Genomic DNA, 14,823 nt, shown 5'->3' on the forward strand with positions numbered 1-14,823 from the left:
ATCCATAGTTGTGTGACGATCCCCTTTGTTAGGACTTTCCAACTCGAGCTTCTAGGCTCACCTTGTACACGAGTTAGGTCGTGACTTCCCACCTTTGTCGAGCTAACATATCACGAGTTGTATCCTCTCTTTTTGGGTAATAGAAAAGGGACACACACGAAATTGCTCTACCTCAAAGACGTAGGCATATTACACCGAACTCCGTTATCATCTTGCGTATCAAAATTATCTAACTCTACTCTATTTATTTTTACCTATACACACTTGTTTGATATTGTTTGACTTGTTAGTTTAGAAAATTTAACCAAAAAACATTCAATATTATTTAAGACTCCCTATTCATTCCTTCTAGGTGCTGTTAGGCTATAAAATTAAGCTCATAAAAAATTTGATGAACTTAACAACAACCTCATTCTACTTTAATTTATTAGTTCACAGATTATGTGGTTCATGATGTTTGGTTCCCTTGCTATACTCCTATACCGCAATTATTTTAATAATTCAAATATTAATTTACAAATTACAATAAAATTACAGTATTTTTCAATCGAAGTAATCGTATACAACAATTGTTTTGTAAATTTCCAAAGTTCCTTTTATATTCATCTATTACTATAATATAATCATATTCATAAAATAAACACTTCATTTTTAGAGGAGAAATATATGTAATTTCGGAATTTTTGTGGGTATATATGAAATCCGCTCTTCTTTTTTTATTATTATTGCAGTGCGCGCTCTAGCTGCTCGTTTAATCTGCTGATCTCCTTCAACTTGTTTATTTAGATTTTAAGTCAAGTGGTAAACCGTTTGGAGGCTGTGATGAATCGGGTGGGCTGAATTCTGCTCTAAACTGATCAAAGGTCGGATCCAGAAAGATATAACAATTTTTAAATTGATCCGATTCAATAATTCTGTAGTATTAATAGAAATGAATATTTTTTGTACTGTTTTCATTTTGGACTCAAAAAGTATGTAGAACACCAATAATATTGGGAAAAAAATACCTAGAAGCTTGCTTGACTTTTTAATAACCGTGTATACGTATTTAATTTTGCATCCAAATAAATGGTTTCAAAATCGATTAAAATATTATATTCGTTGTTTATTATTGATCTATGATAAGAAAATAATTGTGGTCCTTGTAAAATTCTTTTACATTTTGAGTTTCTAACAAACCTGAAAATTTTACAGCTCGTCTCACAATGTCAATGTCAAAGGCCTTTTATTTTTAAACAAATATACCTGGAAATGTAAGTAAATTAACCTTTACTGGTACAGGACAAGGGATCTGATTCTGCTGTAATCCGAGATTAGTGAACAGTTATTATGAAATCCCTGCAATCCGAATCAAGCCGTCGAACTGTTTCGAGATTGCAGAATACTGTTCACTGGATTCAAGATTGCAGCAGATTTACTTGTTTCATTGTTTGTACTTTGTACAATTTTAACTTTTTAAAATTTGTACATTCTATTTAATGCAATTTTTTTTTGTACAAGTTAGTAGCATTATACTTTTTAACGTGTTTGAACGACTAGGATTAAAAGTGTCGGGATTTAACTTGGCACAAATTTCAAAGCTCAATAATACTCGTGCTGGTGAATCTCAAACCGTAAAGTGAGTCTATCCTCTACAGTATTGGAGAGGAGTTGAATTTTTTTTATGGAGCGACACATGTTCAATTTTTACATTTAAAATAAAAATTCCAATAAACAAGTTCTTTTTGAAAAAAAAAAAAAAGGTGTTTGATCTTGATGAAATGGTCAAGAAAAACAATATCTATAAAGCTTTACTTTTGAATTATGTGGTTAAAAGGTCGCTACAATAAAACGAAACTAATATAGTTATCCAATATATATGGTCAAATTTTAATAAGAATATATTTTATATCATCGGCTGCAAAAAAGATGAAGAAAATTTAAATTAAAAATGGGCCTCAGCCCTCTTATCTTTCGTTTAATCGCTAAAAAGAGGCTTAAGGCCCGTAATAAAGGCAAAGAAAAATACATAAATTGCACCTAAAGACATAATAAGACCGATAACCGTAAGGCCCTTTCTTTCTCATAAATTGTTTCTCCATAACCAAATCCAAATCCTGTTAGTCGCTGAACATGGGGTCCACGACTCTAGTTATTAGTAGTGTTAAATTGATCTCCATACTCAGAATGAAAATTTTATATAATTGATCTACCTTTGCCCTGAGCAGAGATGCAAAAGGAAAGCATTGTTGGCCGAAAAATGGAATTTCTATCCCGGCAGTAATATAAATTGTGAATTGCAAATGGGAAGGCAAGTTAAATACGGTAAACGATTTTTGTTAAGATTCGTGCCAATCCCTCCCATTCCACAAATCGGATGATAGACAGGTGAGTCCGTGCAAAACTGAACATCGACAGCAAAGGAGGAGAATGATATACTCACCGAGTAAATATCCTCTGCGGTACCTGACCGCATGAAGTTAGCCTAAGCCAAATCAAAAGAAATTTGTGCTTATTTGAAATATTAGGGGCTCACAAAAACGTTAAAATTTGAGGAGATTCATGTTGAACGATCTGGATCTAATCTGATGGGATCAGATAGCTTACCGGATCTGATAGGGCCATGTACTAAAAAGTCTTATAAAACCATTATGAGCGAAGTACTAAGTCTAGATAGCAAGCCTAAGAAGCAGGTCCGTTCGAATTATCCATATGCGGCTCTAATCGGTTTACCAGTCCGCAAGTTCAGCCCGTTCGAGTCATTCGTACGAGACTCGAACCGACTATCTGACCTGCAAGGAAAGCCCAGTCGAATGCCCGTATGAGACCCAAACCGACCTATTGGCCTATGAATACTCTGAAATCACTGAGCTCGAGGACCACAAACTCAGCAATACAAAGTACTACAGATGATAGAATAACATACATACCGGATCTGCATTCGGTTTCATCTAGACACGTAATAAATATACAACTAACTCGTACGGACTAAACCCTCTCGGTTAAGACGTGCTTAGACTCACAGCGGCCTAATCTTCCGGAGATATGACGTATCAGGATCCAAATTCATGCTCACTGGTCCTGACTCCTGAATCTGATTGACCTCATTTTTACATGTTAAGATAGCATGGTCCCTGGTTATTTGGCGCAATTAGCATCGTACATTGCTATGAATTTTGTTCTGTTCTTCCTCATTTTTACTGCATACAAACATATATAATTCTGTCGTCCTTACTGAGGCTCACATAAAACAAAAATTTGTGCTCAGTCGAGAAGAAAATTGATTACTGCAAGATTAAATACCGTAGAAAGTGTCGGCAAGTCCCTTGAAAAGTAAAAAAATAAGTATTCTGTAATATTTTGTGGGCCTAGAATAATGGAAAATGAAATTTAGTGTTAGAACTTAGAAACTGTGCAAGTATCCCCACAGAAAGAGAAAGTGCTGTTTCCATGCGTCTGATTAATTACATTGATTGTGCTTGTCAAGTGGAAATTTGGAACGGTCTCCAACTACAATTGACCGGAATGCCTGAACTTGGAAAGGTGTTCTTTCAACCTTTGATTTTCTGTGGTCACAAATTTGTAAGGATCTTATAATCATATGATTATTGCAGCTTTTTTTTTTCTTAACATTTTAAAATTCAAATTCAAAGATGAAGCACATAAAACCTCGTTGTAACAACGATTAACTTGATGTATCCAGTATATTATATGGATTCTTGATATTATAAAAAATAAATTACAAATTATAAATGTATAAATCATCACTCGAAAAGAAAAACAAATATAATATAAGTTTCACATAATTTTGAGAGGTTTATATAAGTAGTAGTTTATGGCATAAAAAAAATACTGACAACAAATTCTCTACTTGATTATGTTCAAATGCCACTAGTTTGAGCAAGCGGCAATGTATCAACAAAATTCGCATTTTTATTTAACTGCAAACATTCATTGTTTTAGTGAATGTTTTAGCTCGTTTTCGTTTATTTACATTTTTTTTCTTTAATTAACAACATCTATTCATATTCATGTATGCATTTTGACAAAATTATGACATTTAAATCCCCTTAATTTTTGTTATTTGTACAATTGAGATGCAATGAAAAAAAACTCAGCAACACAAACAACCACAAAAGCTTTGGTTAAAGAGAGCACCTAAGAAACGACATATTAGTGGTCATGACTATTTAATTGGGTGAAGGCCAAACATTAATATGGACAAATTAAGAGACATGAGGAGAGAGAGCTTTTCATTTCAGTTCTGCAATAACCAATCAATTGACTAAACTGTACTAACTTAATTAATTATCATTATTAATTAGCTCCTGTATCCCTTTCCGCTAGGTGCTGCCGTGAAAGATGGAATTATGTGATCATATTCCTTCAGTATCGCGTTGCACTTCTCCATCAGTGCAGGCTCTGCATACATCATTCCGCCAGTAGCTGACACATGGGGTCCACGAGACCACGAAATTTAAATAACAAATAAATTCTTAATCGTTTATTTGAGATTTAATGTTTCAAATGTATTATATTTTTTATTATTAAATTCATATTTTGAACTATCTGATCTAATTACGATCTAGTTCTGTCTGGTAAAATTTAATCAATTCTTAAGTACAATATAAGAAGTGTTAAAACCCCTGTTTGCTCAAATAACAAAAAGTAAAGGTGTTCATCAGTTTGGTTTGGTTAAAATTGAAATAAAATAGGTAAATTAAAATTTTCTTCAATTATAAAAAATACAATCGAACCGACCGAAAACAAACTTATCAACCAAATTAAAACCAATCCAAACAAACTGAACTAAATGTCAGTTTGTTTGGTTGAACTGAAATAAGAAGATTAATCATAAAATAAATATATTTTTGTTTATTTTTTTATTTTTTAAGATGGATTTAAAATTTTGTTTGGTTCAGTTTAACGGGTTTTTGAATATACATTATGTCGTTATTTTGTTTGAACCAATCAATGCACATTATGTCGTGGATTTTCAATATAATTTTTAAAAGCTTGGTCCAAATGAGAGACGGGTTTAAAAATTTCGACCAGCTTGGTCTAACCAATTTTAAAATTTACTAAAATAAATTGACCTGAACAATTAAAATGGTTTAAAAAAATAAACCGAACTAATCAATTTAACCATAAAAATAAACTGTTTAATCCGAATTCTCTCAATTATAAAATTGATTTAAACCGAACCCGATAAACACCCCTACTTGCATGCAATTTGTGTTAAGAATTCAACTTTTACATGTTATCATGCACAATTGTAATTGTAATACCTGACTTCAAGCGTACAAGCATGTTACCTAAAAAAATGCATTTCTGGTTAGTCCTCATTATATTAGCGTGAATAGAATAATTGTAGCATATGTCATCCAATGTAGTTTGTGTTTGGGTCATGTATTTTGTTTAGTTTTATCTATTATTTAAGCATATCAATTTACTTAAGAAAAAAGTATATCAAATTATGTGGTATTTACGGTATATTAACAGTCTGGTCAACTGGTGGATCAAGTCGAGAAATTAAATGAGAAATGTGAAAAAATAGATATATTTATTATCATAAATAATTAATTTATAATTAAATTAGATTTGGAGCTATGAGCTGCCGATAAAAGCTCCAATAAAAATGGTAAAGTTGTATATGTAATCGGATCTAGTTCCAATACAACTATATATTATCCTATAAATTTCAAATTAAAAAAAAATTCGAAATTTGACGAGACAAAAACGAAGTGAGTTTCGAAAGTGATAAAATGAATTAGGAAATTATTAAACAAATTAAGTCTTAGTGTATTGGAGTGAAATAAAAAAAATTGATTTTTTAACTGTTTAAAAAAAAATGAGGTTTATAATGTAAACAATACGTACGTGAAACTTAGAAGAAGTGTAATCTTTTTTTTTATCAAGAAATAATTCTTAATAAACAAAGAAAATATATAAATCTTAAAAAAATAATATCCAGTGGAGACAAATGCTTTTGGTTTTGAAATAAGTGGTTTTTTTATGCACAAATAAAAAGCAAAAGTGTTTATCTACTTTGTGTTTAGATTTGTATATAGTTTATATATAGTTTAATATAGCTCGTATTCAGTTTTTGTGTCTTATTTGAACAATATTAATGTATTCAAAGAAAATTTGCCTGAAAATTATGTTATTTTACTTTATTTTTAAGTATTTTCAATTTATTTTAGTTATGTTTATAATTTGTTATAAAAATATTAAAAATACTTTGCTATCGATCACGAATACTGTTTTTTTTTTCCTCTCGTCTTTTCTCTTTCTCCTTTGTTTTCGTTCTTGCTTAACCGATAAAAATTAAACTTTCTATCTCTAACTCTCAACCAATCTTGCCATACTCAGGAAATAAATCTGTTGTTACTTCAAAGGAATAACATGATCATGTTATTTCAATTCCAATTGTTGATCTTTGTCGAAATTTGAGCACAAAAAACTTTTTTTTTTCTAAAATTCGCACATAAAAAACTTTGAACTGTTGGAATAAGAATAACAGAGTACTGTGATCATAAAAAACTTTGAACTGTTGGAATAAGAATAACAGAGTACTGTGATTCCTTTGGAATAATAGCAGATTTATATCCCCCGTACTCAACCTTTCTTTGTCGTTTGTTTTGTGATTTGTGTAGAGTCTGCACCTCTTGACCTCAATTAGCATGATCGGTAATTTCCTTTTTTTCATTAATTATTTTTCGAGTGTATTGGTTTTTTTTTTTGGGTATTTAAATTTTGCACTTAGCTTTTTCTTGGACGTTGCAAAAATCACCTCCATATTTTTGTCGTCTCACTTTTTTTTGTCGAGGTTCAGTTATATATCTCATGTTCTTTTGATTGAATCATGTTTTAGATTGTGTATTGAAAGAATTACATAAACCAGAGATGAGAAATCGGTTAAATTTGTTATAATTTCTGGTAGATATGTGAGGCTATTGATGTTTTCAAAAATATTATATCGGGAGCTTCGAGTACTCGGAATATAAAATAGTGTTTGCTAAATTTAAACAGTATAGGCTGAGTAGGTAACTTTTGTTTGTAAAATTTCAATCTCTCCATTTTTGAATTTATATGATTTAGGGAATTAGGAAATAGGAACAGATTAAACTTCTGAAATTGACATGGTATATTTTATTTTGCAAGGTTAATTTTCTAAATTACATACCACATTGATTCAGGGGTATTCTATTGCTTATCTAATTTTACTAAGAAAAGGTTCAGCTATAAATATAATTCTACTGATGTCATACATATACATGATTCTTTTTTTACAACTTAGTAATGTAGGTATGACTTGACTTGATTTGAGTATGTCAAGGTCATCACTTCAATAAAAAAAAAGGAAGAAAAAAAAAATAACATGGCTACTTGATTTATTTATTTTTTATAGATGCATTGGAGAAGATGCACCGAAAAACTTAATCTTTAAATTGTCTAATTAGTTATGCTCAAGTTGTGTTGGGCAGTAAAATTGAGTTTGTTAAAATGTGTAATATATGATCCATATTTTATCCGTATTCGAAAACTTAGATAATATATGATCCATATTTAATCCGTATTCGAAAACTTAGATGTGAGTATCTGATATTCAAATATCCATGTGGATAAGGATACTAATATGATTTTACGTTTCAATTATTTGTATATGAATAGTAGATATTTACCATATATTTTAATATTTATTATGAAAAATTTATGTTATTCACAATTATAATTAAATAAATATTACGAACTTTAATATATTTTTTATATTATTTTCATAAACATCTAATTTGATATGAACTTGTATCTGTATCTGTCTAATATCCGCTCTATATGAATATGGTTTTACCACTATCCGCTCCGTTTTCACCCCTATCATCAGTGAAAAATGGCAAAGGGGAAGCAAGAATAATACCACTACCCAACATGCGCTGGAGTATCTGAGAAAGGTTAAGAAGGTATTTGGTCGAACACATGCAGGGTATGGAAAATTCCTTGAGATCATGATAATTTATTGCTAGGTTTTAGTATGTTCTTGCTTGAGGAACACACTATATATCATGATTTCCGTACATAAGCCGGTACCACCACCGATATAAACGATGCCATGAATTTTGTGAACCTGATTAATTAAGGTAACTGAATGTTTAAACCCTGGACTTAAAGCAATTTATACTTGGTTTGGACTAATTGGCTTGGTATGTTTTAACAATGATTTTGACCAGCAGGGCCGGTTCTGAAAATTTTGGAGTCCGGAGCAGAAGAAATTTTTGGACCCTTTTATATATACCAGTGTTATAAAAACGGTCTTAACGGCCGATTATATGCATGTTTAATCGTTAACGGCGGTCAAACCGCTATGAATACACTTATTGGAGGTCTATTAGTGAATTTTTCCGATTAATCGGCCGATTATTCTCGATTATTTCAAATTATTCTGTTAATTCTTGTTTGATTGTCCGTTTATTTCCGTTTATTCCCATTTATTTTTGTTTATTCCAGTGATTATTTATTTTTACATTGTTTTTTTTTCTGTGACTGTGTGATAATAAGTTTCATAAATCATGTATTGCAGTATTATCTGTGCTTGGCTATACATCCAATTTTTTATATATGTTTTTTCTTCTTACTTATTTTGAATTAACTGATTTCCTCTATTATTTATATACCATATATTTTTCTGACTTAATGATGTAATTTTTTCAATTAGTACAACATGTTCATATATTAAATTAAGTTATTATTAGTATTTGAAAACGCTTAATTCTCGAATTTATTTTTTCATTAAATAAATGTGTTACTTACACATGTAAAGTGTATGTTGTTAAGTGTAGTGTCATGCTATAATAATAGAACTAAGTTAAATTGAGTTTATTTGATAAGTTTGATGAGTTAAATAAATTATTTTTAATAAACTATAAATATATACACATAATTTTAATAAAAATACAAAATTGTCTGCATAATTCTGATTAATCGGCCGCATATCGATTAATCGCTTGATGGTATCTCGTCCGTTCGACAAGCGCATACCGTTATTTACAATACTGATATATCCAAATTTTTTATTGATATACCAATAAATCATACCTATTTATAGAAAAGTTTGGACCATTTATATATTCAAAGTTTGAGCTCTAATATTTTATTTATTTTTAATATATACGGATTAATTTTTTTTAATATATGCAAAGTATTTTTTTTTCTTTTGGGGCCCTCTTGAATCTTGGGGCCTGGGACGGTCGCCTTGACTGCCCAGCACCAGGGCCGGCCCTGTTGACCAGCAGTACGGAGTCCGGCTAGTATGATATCGGTGTCATATGACACTAACTTCAAAATTTATTGAATAGATCAAATGACTAATCCAAACCGTTCAAACTGATTTACTTTATGAGTGATGTATTTACATGCAAACTTTTATATTTTTCGAGTTATTTTTGTATCAAATCAAGCGATAAAAATGTTGAAAACTGAATGTATTAAAATTAACTTAAAAACTCACACATTTGACCGCTTGACTTGATACTAAATAAATTCAAAAAATTATAATTTTTCATGTAAACTCACAATTAATAATATAGATCGGTTTGAACGATTTGGATTCACTGTTTCAAGTAGTTTCGATATGTTTTGAAGTTGGTGTTATATAGGCTGAATTAACACTGATGTTATACAAGCCAGACTCAGTAGTACATACCAAGCTTCTAAATAGCTAGCTATAGCGGTTTTGGACCCAGAAAGCTAAGCTACGAGCTAAAACTGCGCTAATCAAGCTACGACCGCTATAGCGGTAATAGCGGTCCGCTATAGCGCGTAGCGGCAATAGCGGTCCGCTATGCTACATGGGTTATGATTTTGCAATTTTAATGGGCCTTAATATCTAGATTGTTTTTTTTACTTTATTAAGCTATATCAATACAATGGAACATGTCCGGGCTATACCGCTATATCAATTAAATTTTGTATCATGCATTAATATATGGTAGTGGTATATTTTGAATATAAAATATATCAATAGTTTTTGAATTAGGGATATTTTGAATGACAATTTGAACTTTGTATTGGTTTAATATGAATAATATTAGAACTTTTTAATTAATTTGATATTTTTTTTCTTGATGAGACATTTTTACTAGGCAAAGCCTTCTATGGACATAAGGACCTATTTGTAAATTGAACATATTTTTATTTTTAAAGTTCAAACAGTCGATCCGAACCGTTCATCTTGTTCTCCATATTAATATGTGCTTGGAGACCAAATTTTACATTTTTCTGATTTTTTTTACTATTTATTAAGATGGGTACAAAATTCAATGGTCTGAATTTGATATTTTTTATACCCATCTTAATAAATAGTAAATAAATTCAGAAAAATGTAAAATTTGGTCTCCAAAGATATATTAATATGGAGAACAAGATGAATGGTTCGGATCGGCTGTTTGAACTTTGAAAATAAAAATATATTCATTTTACAAATAAGCCCTTATGTCCATAGAAGCATCACTCTTTTTACTATTAGTAGAAATATAAAATATAATTTTTGAAATAAAAAAACGCTATTTATAATAGCTTTCGCTATAGCTCCGCTATTCGCTAAAGCTTTTTTTTTTTGTCTCCCCGCTACACCGCTATAAACGCTATTTAGAAGCTTGGTACATACTCATTATAGAGTCTGACTAGTATAACATCAGTGTCGTTTCAGTCTATATAACACCAACTCCAAAACCTATCGAATCGACTTCAAACAGTGAATCCAAACCGTTCAAACCGATCGACTTCATTAGTTGTGCGTTTACATGTAAAGTTTGTAATTTTTGAATTTATTTGGTATTAAGTCCAAGCGATAAACTGTGTGAGTTTTTAAGTTAATTTTAATATATTCATTTTTCAACATTTTTATTGCTTGATTTGATACTAAAATAACTCGAAAATATAAAAATTTGCATGTAAATGCATCACTCATAAAGTAAATTGCTTTGAACCGTTTGAATTAGTCGTTTAAAGTCTGTTCAATTAATTTTAAAGTTAGTGTCATGTATTACCGATATCATACTAACCGGACTCATTATTTTTGCTTATAGTTCTTTGGTTCCAACAAAATTTCTTGACACATTTTGTGAAAAGGAGCTAAGGAGAATGCATGGAATGAGCTTAAAATGATCTAAAAACAGCAATAATCAATAACTTGGTAGACTTTATATTTTAGTCTATTAATTAATTACCTGGTAAACAAAAAAATAAAAAATAAATAAGCGTGCTAATCAGTAATCACTAATCAGGCAAACCAATATCGGAATGTAAATAGCCATCATCACCGTGCGCAATAACTATTAGAAATTTATGCACTTTAATTAACTGTCTGCTAACATGCGTCATAATTAATCTTACTACATTGTTTTTAATTATATACACACATCTGACCTAATCTTAAGTTATGTTGCCAACGTGCCCAAACATTATGTACACTCTTGATTTCATCACTATAGCAACCGAATGTCAATTTTAAATTTAGAGTTCGGTTTTGACAATTAATATCCAAATAAACCGAACAAATTAAACCAAATGAATCAAAATATTAGTAATATTATCTTAGTGTTGTAATATCAAACATATAAATTATCAAGTTAATACTTGTATATTATGTAGGGGTGCAAACGGATCGGATAGTGGTAAAATCATATCCATATCCGTTTTTGTTTTCCGGATACAGATACGGATCGGATATTAGACGGATACGGATCGGATATTAACCGGATACGGATACGGATATCTGCTTTTTATAATAGTGAATAACATAATTTTTTTCATAATTCATATTAAATTATATAATATATATCTACTATTCGGATACGGATAATTAAAATTCAAAACCATATCCGTATCCGTATCTGCACAGATATTCAGATATCAGATATCCGTATTAAATTTTCGAATACGGAGTCGGATACAGTCGGATAATATCCAACCCGTTTGCACCCCTAATATTATGTTATAACTTCTTTTTTTTTTTGGCAAAAGTGGATTTTCATATGTTTGATTACGAAACAATATATTTAGTTATAACTTAACATTTCATAGTAGTTTGGTTTAAGCGAACTAACATAATTAACGTTCGGTTTATTTGATTTGGTTTGTACTTAAGTTTAACAAATTATTCGATTTGTTAAGCTTATCTATGCAAATCGAATTAAAAAGTTTGGCTGGAAAATTTCAATTTGGTTTGAATTAAACAGATCAATTGGACAACCCTAGCTAGGCATTGTGTTGTTTGGAAATCAAAAGGGATTTTATTGTGCATTCTATATATTCATTTTTTTGAAATTTACAGAAATTAATTTCCCTTTTAAGGGGGCGATATGAAACCTCAAATACCTTTAAATATCAAGGTATTTATTTGATTACCTCTTAAAGGTTGAATTTTAAGGAGGTGCTTTTAGCAAATAGCTAGGCTGGAGAAATAATAATTAACGATGAGATCATCTACATGATTGGTAGAATTATACTGTATTATTGGGTAAATGTTGACTTAATTATATTGGTTTTATTTCTAATATAGACAGTTGTATGCCATGTTACTTTTGTGGAAATGTTGTATTATTGGTAGAATTATACTGTATTAATTATTGGCTGTGACCTTAATTAGGATATGAGTAGGGTTAAAATATTCATTGGTTTTGTGCCCCATCATGCTTCAATATCGTTATTTTTGTTTTCAAAGTTTAAACAATCGATTCGAACCGCTCAATATGATCTTCATATTAAAATGTGCTTGGATACAAAATTTTATATTTTTTGAATTTTTTTTGTTATTTTTTAAGATAGATACAAAATAATTGTTTTTAGAAGATTTTGGACCATTAAAAAATAGTAATTTTGTACTTCTCTAAACAATTTATAAAAAATTCTAAAAATTCTAAAATTTGTTATGTATGAAGATCGCGTTAAATGATTCAGATCGATTATTTAGACTTTAAAACTAAAGATAATGATGTTGAGACATGATGCGGCATTTTTATCCCACTCTTAGGATATAGGGGGATGTATTTGGGTATGAAGGGAATTCTTTTGCATTGTGAGGTACTAATTGATTTTATAGACTTTGGAAAAGCAATAAAAATAATTATTCTTAAGCTCACATCCTGTAAGAAAGATATAAAATGATAATATGATAATATTTTGTTAATAGACTCTGAAATCTTTCCGTACGAGCCTGTTAAGTACTATTTGGTTTTGGCTTTTGACAATAAAAACTTTGCAAATTTTAGTTTACTGCATTATTGTATTAAAGTTATAATGTTATAATGTTAGAGATCAGAAATGCATTATTTATATTTTGAACTTTGTAAAAAAAAAAAACATTTTCTTAAAAATACAGCAATCATGATTTGTTGGCGATTCTATTTGCTTAATAAATTGCTAAACTAATAATTAACCTTGCTTCATGTTATGACACAATGTTTTTAAAACCATGCTTTTAACTAGTAGAAACAATGATGAAAATTTTACAAGGTTTTCTGGTGATGAAAATTTTGAATGGAATCACATTTAAATGAATAAATGCTGTCAAAAGTTAGATACTATAATTCATATAAAATCTAAAGATCTCCAAAATGCGAACATACTGTTAATAAGGCTCATAAATTCATATTTCTCTAAAATAGAAAACAGGACGAAAGAAAATGTGCACGATTAAAACAATTCTAACAACAGTACATTTTGATATAAAAAACTTTACTCCACGGACAATTATCCAAACAAAAGAAAAAACAAACATTCAATTATTCAAACATTTTAATAAATTAAACCACTTCATGTTGGCTTATAATTAGTTTGATCAGCACATGCAAAACTTCTGACTTGTAAAGTCTCAACAACCAAATTAAAGAAGCCTCAAATGAAGTGGGAAGAGCTGGGTTTCATTTTAATAATTTATCCCGCCATTATAGCTCCATCTTCAATCCCTAAAAAAAAAAAAAAGCGAAATATGAGAATCGGTTTCTTTCCCAAAAAAAGGTGGCCGTTTGTTGGGCTCCATGTAAACTGATTTGCCGGGGAATTGACGCATCAACTAACACATGCAATCCTTGATTTTCTTTCATTATTTTTCCTTGTCATTCTTTCTTTCCTTCTTTCCTCGTGGTATATAATTCATCTTATAATAAAATAAAGGGTTAACGGTCGCGCGCTCACATGAGCAACCGTCGGTGTAAAATCCAAAGAGCCTACTGCCTACCTAACAAGGGTATTTTAGTCAATTCGTATTTGTGCCTTGCACTGTTGCACATGGGCAGAGCGACAAGCGGATGGAAAGAAGACTCGCTGGTATCGGATTCTTTACCTTCTTTGGTCTCATCGATGTCTGTCAAAATTCTGATATACGTACGCCTTTCTTTTCCATTGTGTACTCTTTCGCTTTTATTTTGACTGTTTGACTTGACGAGGTTAATGCCTTTTCCCAATGTTTGGATCCCCTCCAACTCGTAGAGCAGTATTAATTATTAAACTGTTATTTTAATGCAGTACAGTTGTAGACAATCCGAACCTTTTTCACTGCATCGTAGAGCGAGTCTTCTGTCAATTGTCAAGGGTGTGTATAACAAATACTTAATGTTATTGAATGTAAAGTTTAGTTTACATATATGCATCATTGAGTTCTGAAATTTGTTATTTACTTCAACAATTTACAAGTGTGAACAAGGTACCCTAATTTAAAAAAAATAAATGAATGCATTTTTGTACGAAATTTTGAGAAACTAAATAGTTGTTGTAAGATTTCGGTAAGAAAAAGTAACTTAAATATTAATAAATGAAATAATATTTCTATATTGTATTGAAATATCA

This window comes from Carex rostrata, chromosome 11, assembly GCF_964058835.1.
Source record: "Carex rostrata chromosome 11, lpCarRost1.2, whole genome shotgun sequence".
Lineage (NCBI taxonomy): Eukaryota > Viridiplantae > Streptophyta > Magnoliopsida > Poales > Cyperaceae > Carex > Carex rostrata.